Source organism: Protopterus annectens, chromosome 7.part0 (genome assembly GCF_019279795.1).
Source record: "Protopterus annectens isolate FY-2018-M chromosome 7.part0, PAN1.0, whole genome shotgun sequence".
In the NCBI taxonomy this organism is placed as follows: domain Eukaryota; kingdom Metazoa; phylum Chordata; order Ceratodontiformes; family Protopteridae; genus Protopterus; species Protopterus annectens.
The window spans coordinates 1619944260-1619955119 of NC_056739.1; the positions used below are offsets into that span (position 1 = coordinate 1619944260).

The 10860-nt window shown below is 40.9% G+C and overlaps 1 protein-coding gene across 1 annotated transcript in view; it reads left to right on the top strand.

The window, feature by feature from the left end:
- NPRL2 (NPR2 like, GATOR1 complex subunit) overlaps nucleotides 1–9143 on the top strand; it is a 1906629-nt gene extending 1897486 nt beyond the window's left edge. The window contains exon 12 of the mRNA XM_044078165.1: nucleotides 7371–9143. The gene's annotated coding sequence lies outside the window, so the exon portion shown is untranslated. The remainder of the gene's footprint in view (nucleotides 1–7370) is intronic.
- The last annotated feature ends 1717 nt before the right edge of the window (nucleotides 9144–10860 follow it).

The following is a 10860-nucleotide window of genomic DNA, read 5'->3' on the forward strand; positions in this document are numbered from 1 at the left end:
CGATGACAAAGGAACCAAGGTACTGGGAACAAATAATTAGAGAAGATAAGGTAACAGAACAGGAAGAGGCCAAGCAGACAACTGGATTGCATGCTAGTAACAGCCCTCACTATCATGGATTGATATCAGAGTATAGACAAAGAGAAAAGGATAGGGGAATCCTAAATTTAAGACCATCGCTTGTTAAGTTTTTAGTTGAATCTAGAACAGAAGCTGCTGTTAAAAATGGATAATTTTAGTGCCTATAAAATATTACACAATAACTATAGGAATCGATGAAAAGAGGTCAGAAGAGAGATTAGATATGTAATTCACAAAGAAACAATGGGATAACATATGTATGGCTCCCAAATATGCAGCAAAATCTAGAATATTTAGGATTTTTGCTTGGAAGTGTTTGCTTAGACAGTTTTGTACTAAAAGCAGACTCCAAGGAATTTTTCCTTGGGTAGATGGCAAATGTTGGAGGTGTGATGGGGAAGAAAGAGATAACTGGGGAACATATGTTCTTAGAGTGGAATGAGTTGAGAGACTTTAAAACTTAACTACAGAAAACTGTGTCAGGACTACTGAATGAACAAATGTGCAACTTGGGAAATGATTTTTGAGCAGGAATACAGGATCTTAATTGCCAAGACATAGTAAGGCCTTGTTAAGTTTAATTCTGGTGGCTACCAAAAAGCAATTTCTAGAAAATGGAAATCAAAAATCTAAACCGGCTATATTTGAAGTAGTGAACATTGTAACAGAAATAAAAGATCTGGAGTGGGATCTTTAGAAAAGTGTGAGATTAAATTAAATAGAAATAATTGAAAATTGTAGAAACAATATATGCAGAAAATGTTTTGGAAGAGGAATGCGGTTTAGGAGAAGGCAGAAATTGAATAGTTTATATAATATTGTTTAGATTGTAGGATATACAATATATGTGATATATAATGATGTGAAGTTGTTTAATCTCACCTTCATTCTTTACTGATGGGTTTGGAGCTGATCCATTGGCTCCAGCATGGCTGTATGCAAAGCTCAAGGTCTTCTAGTAGCTCAAGGCCAAGCCCCTATCCCATGATGCTCTGTGAATCACCTCAGATCTGGTTTGCCACAGCATCTGATCGGAGGTTCCAATGCAAGCTCGGGCCAGTAACAACTTAAATAATTTCACATTTAACAGTTGTTTAAGTAATATTTTTTCTAAACTTTCATAGATAAGTTAGGTAGTTAGCTTTTATAGCTTCCTTGAAGCTCCCCTTCCCGTATGTGGTTAGTAATCAAAATAATGGCTCGTGTGTTTTGGCCTAATTTTCTTGCTGTGTTAAGTAGTTTTCTAGTGGCTTTAATAGCCTTTTCTATTGTTGGCCTTGTATATTGTGGCCTTTACTTGTAGAAAGTGTGTTTAAATATTTAGTGGGTTTATACAGCTTTTCGCTAGTTGTTAATTTTTTTATCAGGCTCATTTCTAGTGTGTGTGTGTGTGATTTTAGAGCCTAATAGCTTTATTAAAATTTTGAGATACCTTTTTCATAGGCTCGGTAGTGTGTGTGTGTTGTTAGAGCCTAGAAAATTCTTTATTATCATATGCTTTGTGTGTTGTTGTAGCAGTATTATGGTGGATGACAAAAACAAGTACCCAAAGTCTGGTTTTAAAAAGTGTTCAGACTGCAACCAAAAAAATGTATGTTACAGCGGATGGACTTGTAACATGCATTTATTGTTTAGGAGCTGTCCATTTACACGAGTCTTGTGCCATATGTCATTCCTTTTCTTTGAGAGTGTTGTTAGAGGGGAAAAGAAAATTGATGGACAGGGGCTAGATCTTCTGTGGAATCTAAGGACTCTAAGCATGCCAAGAAATCTAAAAAATTGGAAGTTTCTGCAACATCGGCTCCACAGACCTTGGAACCAGCTGTCCTTTCTTTTTGGAGCCAGCCCACAGTTTTGGAGGCAGTATCCGAAGTGCCTCAGTCACCATTGCTTCAGTCGGCACCATCGGTGCGTTCATCTAGGTCATCTGTCAGCCTGTTGGATTTGGATATGGATCGATTGGTGCAGAAGCTTTTACAGGCACCAGGCCTTGCTAAATTGTTGTCTGCTCCAACCCAAGTGATTTTGGAGCCGAAGACCACTATTCCTGCAGTGACTACTCCTCCTCCGAGCTGTACCAGCCCTTTGGAGCCAGAGGAAGCAGACCTATTGATCGTGGAGCCTTTGGAGCAGAGACCTGCTCTGGTGTCTTCAGCTCCATCCACTCTTGACATCCTCGGCGTCAGCCTGGGACTCTAGGAGCCGACACTCTCCAGTCAGATCTGGGGAGGATAGTCAGACCGACTTGTCGGTGCCGACTCTTCCTCTTGGGGCTTTGGCTCAGATGAGCTCAGCTCCTGCCTCCGGCTTGGAGCCCATGTCCTCAGTGCGGGAAGGTTTGATGGTTCCCTCTGATCTGTTAGTCCTTCCCATCAGAACCAAGGTCCCTTCAAGGCCATGAGGAGAGCTTTGTCCCCTAAGACATCCTCAACTTCAGGCCTTGTTTCCTCATCCCCTAAAGCACCTGTGTCTACTTTGGCTTCCATCGTCCATGCTAGGCATAGAGAACCAGAGCCTCAGGTAGCCACATAGGGTGCCCCCTGCTTTGCCGAGACCTCCCCAGAGGCTCCCACTGAGGAGGTTCCCAGGAAGAGGTTGTACAAGACAAGACACTTGGAATCACCACAGGAGTCTTTAACATCTGATATTGACTTGGATGAGTCAGAAGGGTCCCCGTGGTCCCACTCTGAGGATATCTCCTTTGCTGAGATACTTGAGATCCTAAGGCAGAGGGGTGACTGGCAGTCCAAAAGCCCTACTGAGGATGAGTCAGTTCTCCTGAAGGCTTTCAGGTCTCAACCCTCCACCCCTTGGGTGTCTCAACCCTTTGATGAGCTCATGCAGTTGGCCTCTCAGTGGGGGTGGGAGGCACCGGAGTCCATGGAGCCTGTTCCTAGGAGGCCTAACAAGTTCATATCAGCTCCTCCAGATAGAACCTTATTGTCCAAAGGAGTCCCTGTTGATGCCATGGTAGTGGTGGCGGCTACCAAAAAGGAAATGTTTGAGACTTCCTCTTCTATCCATCATCCTAATAGAGAGTCTAGGATCATGGATAGATATGGGAAATGTATGTTTAGTTCAGCAAATTTTGCTCTCCGCTCACTGAACTACTTAACCCATTTCACTAGGTTGCAAAGAGATCTCCTTAGGGAGTTGGGAGATACTCTACAGGGTACAGTAGCTACAGGGGCCTCTGACAAAGTTGCTGCCCAGTTTGCTACTCTAAACTCTATTGTCAACTCATCCATGCATTTCATATCCTATGCAGCTGATGGAACGAGTAGGGCAGCGGGTACAGGAATCATTGTCAGAAGACATTCCTTAATGCACTTGTGTTCCTTCACGGAACCCTTTAAGTCATCCTTCATAAACACCCCTTTTGATGGCTCATCCCTTTTTGGGCCTAAAGTGAAGGAAACTCTGACCAGATGTGAACAGGAGGGAAAGACTCTGTCTGTCATCGGAGTCCATTTTTCCAACCCTACCCGTCCTTATCCCAAAGGCCAAAGGGGAGGAAAACTGTGATTCCAGAAAGCCCAAGGAGCCTTTCAGGACCCACGTGGTGAACCCCCTCCAGGGGCAGAGGAGGGGGTAATTGTGAAAGACACCACCTTCACGGCAGAGGGGGTGCACAACATCAGGGTGACACGAGATTACTTCTCTGGTCAATCCTACCAGCGCTCCTGAAAGGAGGCCCGATTGTCCTGCTCCGGAGGCAGTCAGGGGTCGCTTATCTTTGTATCCAGATGCCTGTCAAGAAATAACAAAAAAGACAGCCGGGTACAAAGTATCATTTCCAGAGGGTCCTTCATACCATTCGCCACCCCCCCCCGTCCGTAAGGAGAATCTAGGACATTCCAGCCAGTTACAGCGAACAAATAGAGGTCCACAAGTTGCTACAAAAAAAGAGTCATCCAGCCAGTCCCAGCAGACCAAACAGGATCCAGAACTTACTCGAGGTTCTTTTTGGTTCCAAAGAAAACAGGGGACTGGAGAACCATTTTGGACCTCAGCAGACTCAACCAATGTGTAAAGAAAGAGAAGTTCCAGACGGTCACACTCCAGTCTATACTTCCCTTGTTAGGAAAAGACAGTTGGATGTGCTTGATAGATTTCAAGGATGCGTACTACCACATAAAGATGGCCAGGCCATCCAGAGATCATCTGTGTTTCCAGCTGGGAGCCAATCATTATCAGTTTCAAGCCCTGCCCTTTGGTCTCACCACAGCCCCAGAGTGTTCACCAAATGCATGGCAGTGGTCATGGCTCAATTGAGGCATCTAGGATTGCAGGTGTTTCCATACCTAGATGATTGGCTCCTTACCGACACCACCAGGCATCAACTGATTCAGGCAAGGGAGTACATGCTGTCACTCTGCAATCATTTAGGCATTACTGTCAACTCAGAAAAGTCTACCTTGTCGCCATCGCAGGATATCATTTTTATCGGGGCAGAGCTAGACACCTCAACCACCACTCTGAGGCTACCTATCAAGAGTCTGCCTTCTTCGTCAGCATGTCGGCACATTGGTATCGAAAGACATAGCATCAGCTTCAGAAGTTCTGAAAGTATTGGGTTTGATAGCTGCAGCAATCCTAGCCATACCATTAGCAAGAATGTATATGTGGATTCTTCAATGGCTGTTGTTCACTCAATAGTCTTATCAGGAACTTCTCATGGATCACACAATTATAATTATGAGCTCTTGCACAAAAAATCTACAGATGTGGCTGATGTCCCTTCATGTCATCATAGGATGTCCCTTTGTTCTACCCCCTCCAGTAGCCACTGTGACCATGGATGCTTCCCTGATAGGGTGGGGGGAAAATTTTCAGGGAATGACTGCCCAAGGCACATGGACAGGTCAGGAGTCACACTTGCATATCAATGTTCTGGAGATGAGAGCAATATCTTTGGCATTGCAGTACTTCCAGGACTCTCTTCCCCCTGGAACGATTGCAGTTCAGACAGACAATATGTCAGCAGTCTGGTACTTGAACAAGCAAGGGGGAACCAGATCTTACCCCATTTGTCGAGAAGCCCTCAGAGTTTGACAGTGGGCCGTTTCCTCCCAGCACTTTCTGTTGGCAATGCATATCCCGGGGAGATCCAACATGATAGCAGACAAACTGAGCAGGGCAATCTTGTTGCCGCATGAGTGGTCCCTCAAGAAAGAGATTGTGGACAGGATATTCCACAAATGGGGCCAGACTTGCTGCGAACTTTTTGTCAATCACATCAACACGAAATGCAGAAGCTACTTTGCCCTGATTCCTCCTCCAGGAGAAACCCTGAGGGATGCAGTTGTACACGATTACCCCCCCCAGGTATCCTCTATGCATTTCCTCCATTCCCATTGATACCCAAAGTTCTACAGAAAGCAAAATCCCCAGGAAGGACCATCATTCTTGTAGCCCCTAATTGGCCTCGGCATATTTGGTTCCCATTCCTTCAACATTATCTTTTGGAGGATCCCTGGATTCTGGACCCAGTTCCAGACCTCCTGACACATCCGTCGGGAGACCTTCATCCTTCGCTGCAGTCATTGAAGCTGACAGCTTGGCTGTTCCAGTTCCACTCATAACCAGGCTTCATAACTTCTCCAATGAGACAAATTAGATCCTTTTGTCATCTGATAAGCTGTCCACTAGAAGATTATCTCTTAGTAAGTGGAAGAGATTTTCCATATGGGCCTCTAAGCAGTACATTGATCCTTACCAAGCCCCCTTGAAATCCATACTAGAGTTCTTGACTATGATTTTTAATAATGCAGCAGCAGCCGCAACAGTTTGGGTTCAGTTGGCTGCTATATCTTTCATCTCAGGATTGACGGGCTAAATATAATGTCCCATAAGTTATCCAAGGCCTGTCTCAAGGGAACATATTTCATATGAGACCTCCTGTGAAAACTCCCTATTCCCCATGGAATCTAAATTTTATGCTGTCTCGTATACTCCTTCCCCCCGTTTGAACCAGCATCATCTTGCTATTTCAAATATTTGTCATGGAAAACCATTTTTCTGGTAGCTATTACTTCTGCCCGCAGAGTGTCAGAACTTCAAGCTTTATCTGTCAACCCTCTTTATTTGATTTTTCATGCTGACAGAGTATCTCTTAGGACAAATTCCTCTTTTATGCCCAAAGTTTGTTCTGAAACTAATATCAACCAAGTCATTGAGTTACCAGTTTTCTTCCCTAATCATTCCAATACGTTGGAATATATGCTGCACAAACTTAATGTTCACAGACAGCTCCGATTTTATTTGGATAGAACAAAGATATCAGGAAATCAGACCAGCTCTTTGTTTCATTCTCTGAAGCCAGAAAAGGTAGACCAGTGGCTAAAACAACTCTGTCTAAATGGTTATCTGATTGTATCACCTTTCTCTATTCAGCTGCTAATATGCCTTTGCAACATAAGATTAAAGCTCACTCAACCAAAGCAGTTTCTACATCCTCTGCATTCCAAGCCAAATTCCCCCTTGATAACATTTGTGCAACAGCCACTTGGTCTAAACCTCATACCTTTATCATGCATTACAAAGTTGATAAGGCCTCCAGGGACAGGGCTTCTTTTGGGTCTACAGTTCTGAAGATTGTACTCCCATGAGCCACCCGAGTTTGATGATGCTAGGGACGCTGCCCATCAATAAGGAATGAACTGCAAGATTGAGCAATTTCACATTAAGAAGTTATGTACTCACCATAATGTTCCATGTCAGTTGTTCATCTCACCTTTATTCTTATGTCCCTCCCTCCTTCCCCTTCCTGGCTGATAGTTGACCTAGATGTTGGTCTCATTCTGGTTGCTCAATTTCTTCTTCCTTTCCATAGGAGAATAGCTCATTTATATGGTTATAGTACACGCAGCAAACAAGATCTGAGGTGATTTACAGTGCATCATGAGATAGGGGCTTGGCCTTGAGCTACTGAAAGACCTTGAGCTTTGCATATGGCTGTACCGGAGCCAATGGATTGGCTCCGAACCCATTAGTAAAGAATGAAGATGAGATAAACAACTCACATGGAACGTTATGGTGAGTACATAACTTCTTATTTAGTAAATGTGAACTTATTAATATGGTTTGATTACTTTTATATAAATGTATGTTTGCCTACGTCACAAGTGGTAATCCATGAAAGATGTTTTTTAAATATCATCTATTTCTCATTCAGCCTATTTCATTTCATTTTGTATTGTCACATTATTTTCTAGAAGATGAATCTCTAGATCAGGAAACCTTTCTCTTTTCTGATTTATGGTATCCTTGTTTTTTTTTTTCCCCAGAAGTCTGCCATATACTTTTTTTTACCTGGTTTACCTCTTCCTACTTCAGCTGTTCACAACCTTCAAGAAAAGTCTGCCCCCCCAATAAAGTTGCCTGTCACTGCCATTACTAGTTGCTTACTTCATTTTACAGTTATCTCTCGTGGCATTCTGTGTTTACCACATGAGGGCTTGCAGTTAACATTCCAGAGGACATTTTGGAAATGACTATTGGATGCATACTGATTTTCTCTACTGAAAATGGTCTAATTTATGAGCTGCAGGTATATCTCTGCATAGATTAAATTCATCATTTTGCTTAATAATTGCTAGCATTTCATTTTTATCAATTAAAGGAGACGTTGTAGTCAATAATTAATAAAGAATTGAAGGAATTTATTTGGGAGAAGAATGCAAAAGTTAAGTGGGATAAGCTGATCCTCCCACTAGAACAAGGGTTTTAGGATTTCCTGATTGGAAGGAATATTTTAGAGGTACATAGCTAAGGCTTGTATATGTAACATAAGCAGAAGGTTATACTACAAAGTGGAAAGGGATGATGATGAAGTGAAGGGGTCAAGAAAAGGAGAGAGAGAATCAATTTTCCTTAAGGAGAAAATCATACAGAATATTATATTCATAAAGATGCACAAATTATTATTAGAACTTAGCCAACATTGACTCTCTGGAGAAAGAAGATTTTGCCAATAGGGATGACTGTAAGTAGGGGTTCATAAAGTAGGCAAGAAGGGTCTGGAATTTAATGTAGAAAACTGGCAAAGGAACCGTGGTATTGGGAGCAAATAATTTGGTTGGGAAACATTGTAGAGTGGGATGAGGCTAAGAGGAATTTTGGACTTCAGATTAGAGACTGCCATCTAAATCAGGGATTGGTATCAGAGTGTAATGATTGAGAAATACATAGGGGAGTCCAAAGTGAAAGATTTGCTCTGATAGAGGATTTAGTCAAATCTAGAAAATAAGTCGCTATTAAATAAGGGATAATTAGTAGGGTATATAACATTCTGCATAACTATAAGAATCAGTCCAAGAAATTTTGAAAAGATTGGGAGGAGAGACTGGAAAAGCAATTTACAAGGGAACAATAGAAGGAAATATATCTTTGCCACTCAAGTATGCAATTAAGTCCAGAAAGTTTATGGTTTTTGCTCGAAAGTGCTTACATAGATATTTTTATATTCCAAGCAGAATTTGTAGAATTTTTCCTCTGATAGATAGCAAATATTGGAGATGTGATGGGGAAAAAAGTGTACCTAGGAACATATTTTTGGAACTGTAATTAATTGGCAGATTTAAATAATTCTCCACAGAGTGCTCTGTCAGAAATATTGTGGGAGCAAATGGCTGTAACTTAGAAAGTGATTCTTTTGAGCTTGTTCACAGGATCTGAATTGCATAGACATAGTATGGCTTTAGCCTTATTACATTTAATTCTGTTGGCTAGCAAAAAAGCAATAAGCAAAAAATAGTTATAACAATTAAAAACAACTGTATTTGAAGTATTGAATATTGTAAAGAGATAGAACTGGAAGAAGGTTCTGTAGAGAAGGGAAGGAGAACATTTCATAGATATAAAAAAAAATTGTGAGAGCAATATATGCAGACTAATGTTCAGGAGTAAGAGTGGGTTTAAATGAAGACAAGAATTGAGTAGTTTATGTAATGTTGGACTAAAAGTATAATGAAGGAAAGCGTATGTAATTTATAATGTAAGTAAATGGAAAAAGCATGCCAATATGGTTTGTTTTCTATCAATGTATGTGTGCTTATGTCTTAAGTGATAATTTAATAAAGATGTTTAAAAAATAATTCTTAGCATTTCTTAACATTTTGACATTTACTGTAATGTTTGTGTATGTCTGTTCAGTAACACACACTATCTTTACTACAGTGCCTTTCCTTTCACACATCTTTGCAAAATTTCTCATTCTACCACAGATTCTACAAAAGTGATACTGTTTTTTTTTTCTCATGTATATACAACACCTGGTAAACGAGGTTTGAATTTTAACGGCACCATGGTTTCTGTGTACCTCTTTGTTCTCTTTCTTTTCTCCATTACTGTTACTGTTTGTCTTATTTTGCCTTATTTATTTACTTGTTTCTTTTTATTAAAATAATTTCTTATGCAGCCATATACATGCTGTTCCCCTAGTGAAGTATTATAGCCACATTTCCCCTTCTTTCTATACCTCTTCCTTTTACTCAGTTACACCTTTTCTTATTCCATAGTAGGCTAAAACCTCTCACCAATCCTCCTTCACTCTTTTGATCCCACCTGCCAGCATCACTATCCTCACCATTCTCTTCAAGAATATTAAATACCTTTAATGAATTGCTTGCTTATTTTCTACCATTTCTTCAGGTTTCTCACAGGTGAACTTTAATGATGCCTTCACTCATTACTTTTTTTTTCTATTTTCCCACCGCCTTTGTTTCCCACTGTTATCCCCAAACACTGAATTCCCAAATTTTTAACCTAATTTTGGTAAATTTCCTCACACATTTCCAACAACATTCTCCATATATGCAGCACCTGTTCACATTTCAAGTTTATATTCATGTTCTATCCTCATTTCTGTTGCTACCATTTCTTCTCTCTTCCATCTCTTCTTTGTGATATTCCATGCTCCTGTCGTTCACAATCTTGTATTTTTTTCCTCCTTGCAACATTTTTTCCCCTTTTTATGTCCTCACATATCACCCTGCATTTTTATTTAATTTACTTTTCCATTTTCCCAAAGCACTATTCTGCCTTTTTTCCTTTTCTTCTCTTCTGTAATCTCTACCTCCTCTTATTTCAACCATGTATCTTTCAGTACCATGCAGCTCCTCCATTCATGCTTCTGCAACTTACATTGGGCTGTCAATTCTTTGTGTTTTGAATACTTTCCTGTTCCACTGCTCCCTTCTGTAGACAACTCACCTGTTTTATTCCACACCTTTTCCACATATCTGCAGGTCTTTCCTAGCTTCCCTTCTCCCCACAGCCTTCTTCCTTTTGTCCTTCCTCAAGTCATGTTCTATCATCTGCTCATCTCCTTTCTGTTTTTCTCTCAAAATTCCCTCTTCATGCCTTCTGTTCCTTCCACCATTCTCTCATTACTTGCTTCAACCATTACATGATAATGAAAGGGAGGGTGTAGGTGGGTATATGAGTCATGCCCTATCCACCCTTTGTCCTAATCATTTTCAGACTATTCCTAGCTGTTCCCCACCCTTTGCTGCTTTTCACCCATTTTTCCTTCGTCTTTTGTATCTTCTCCAGTTTCTTTCTTTATAGGTCCATTGACAAGTTCTTTAACACATGAAGTATTACCAGGGCAACTGATATCCTCATTGCATGTATGTGTCCTTACTTGATAGACACCCAGATTTAATTTTCAAAATGGGTTTAATGGAGGTTAAATTACTTATTCCTGGGGGCTATTGGCATTCAACAATGTTTGCCAATAAAATTCCTTATTTTCAGCTAAGGTCTCCCAATCAC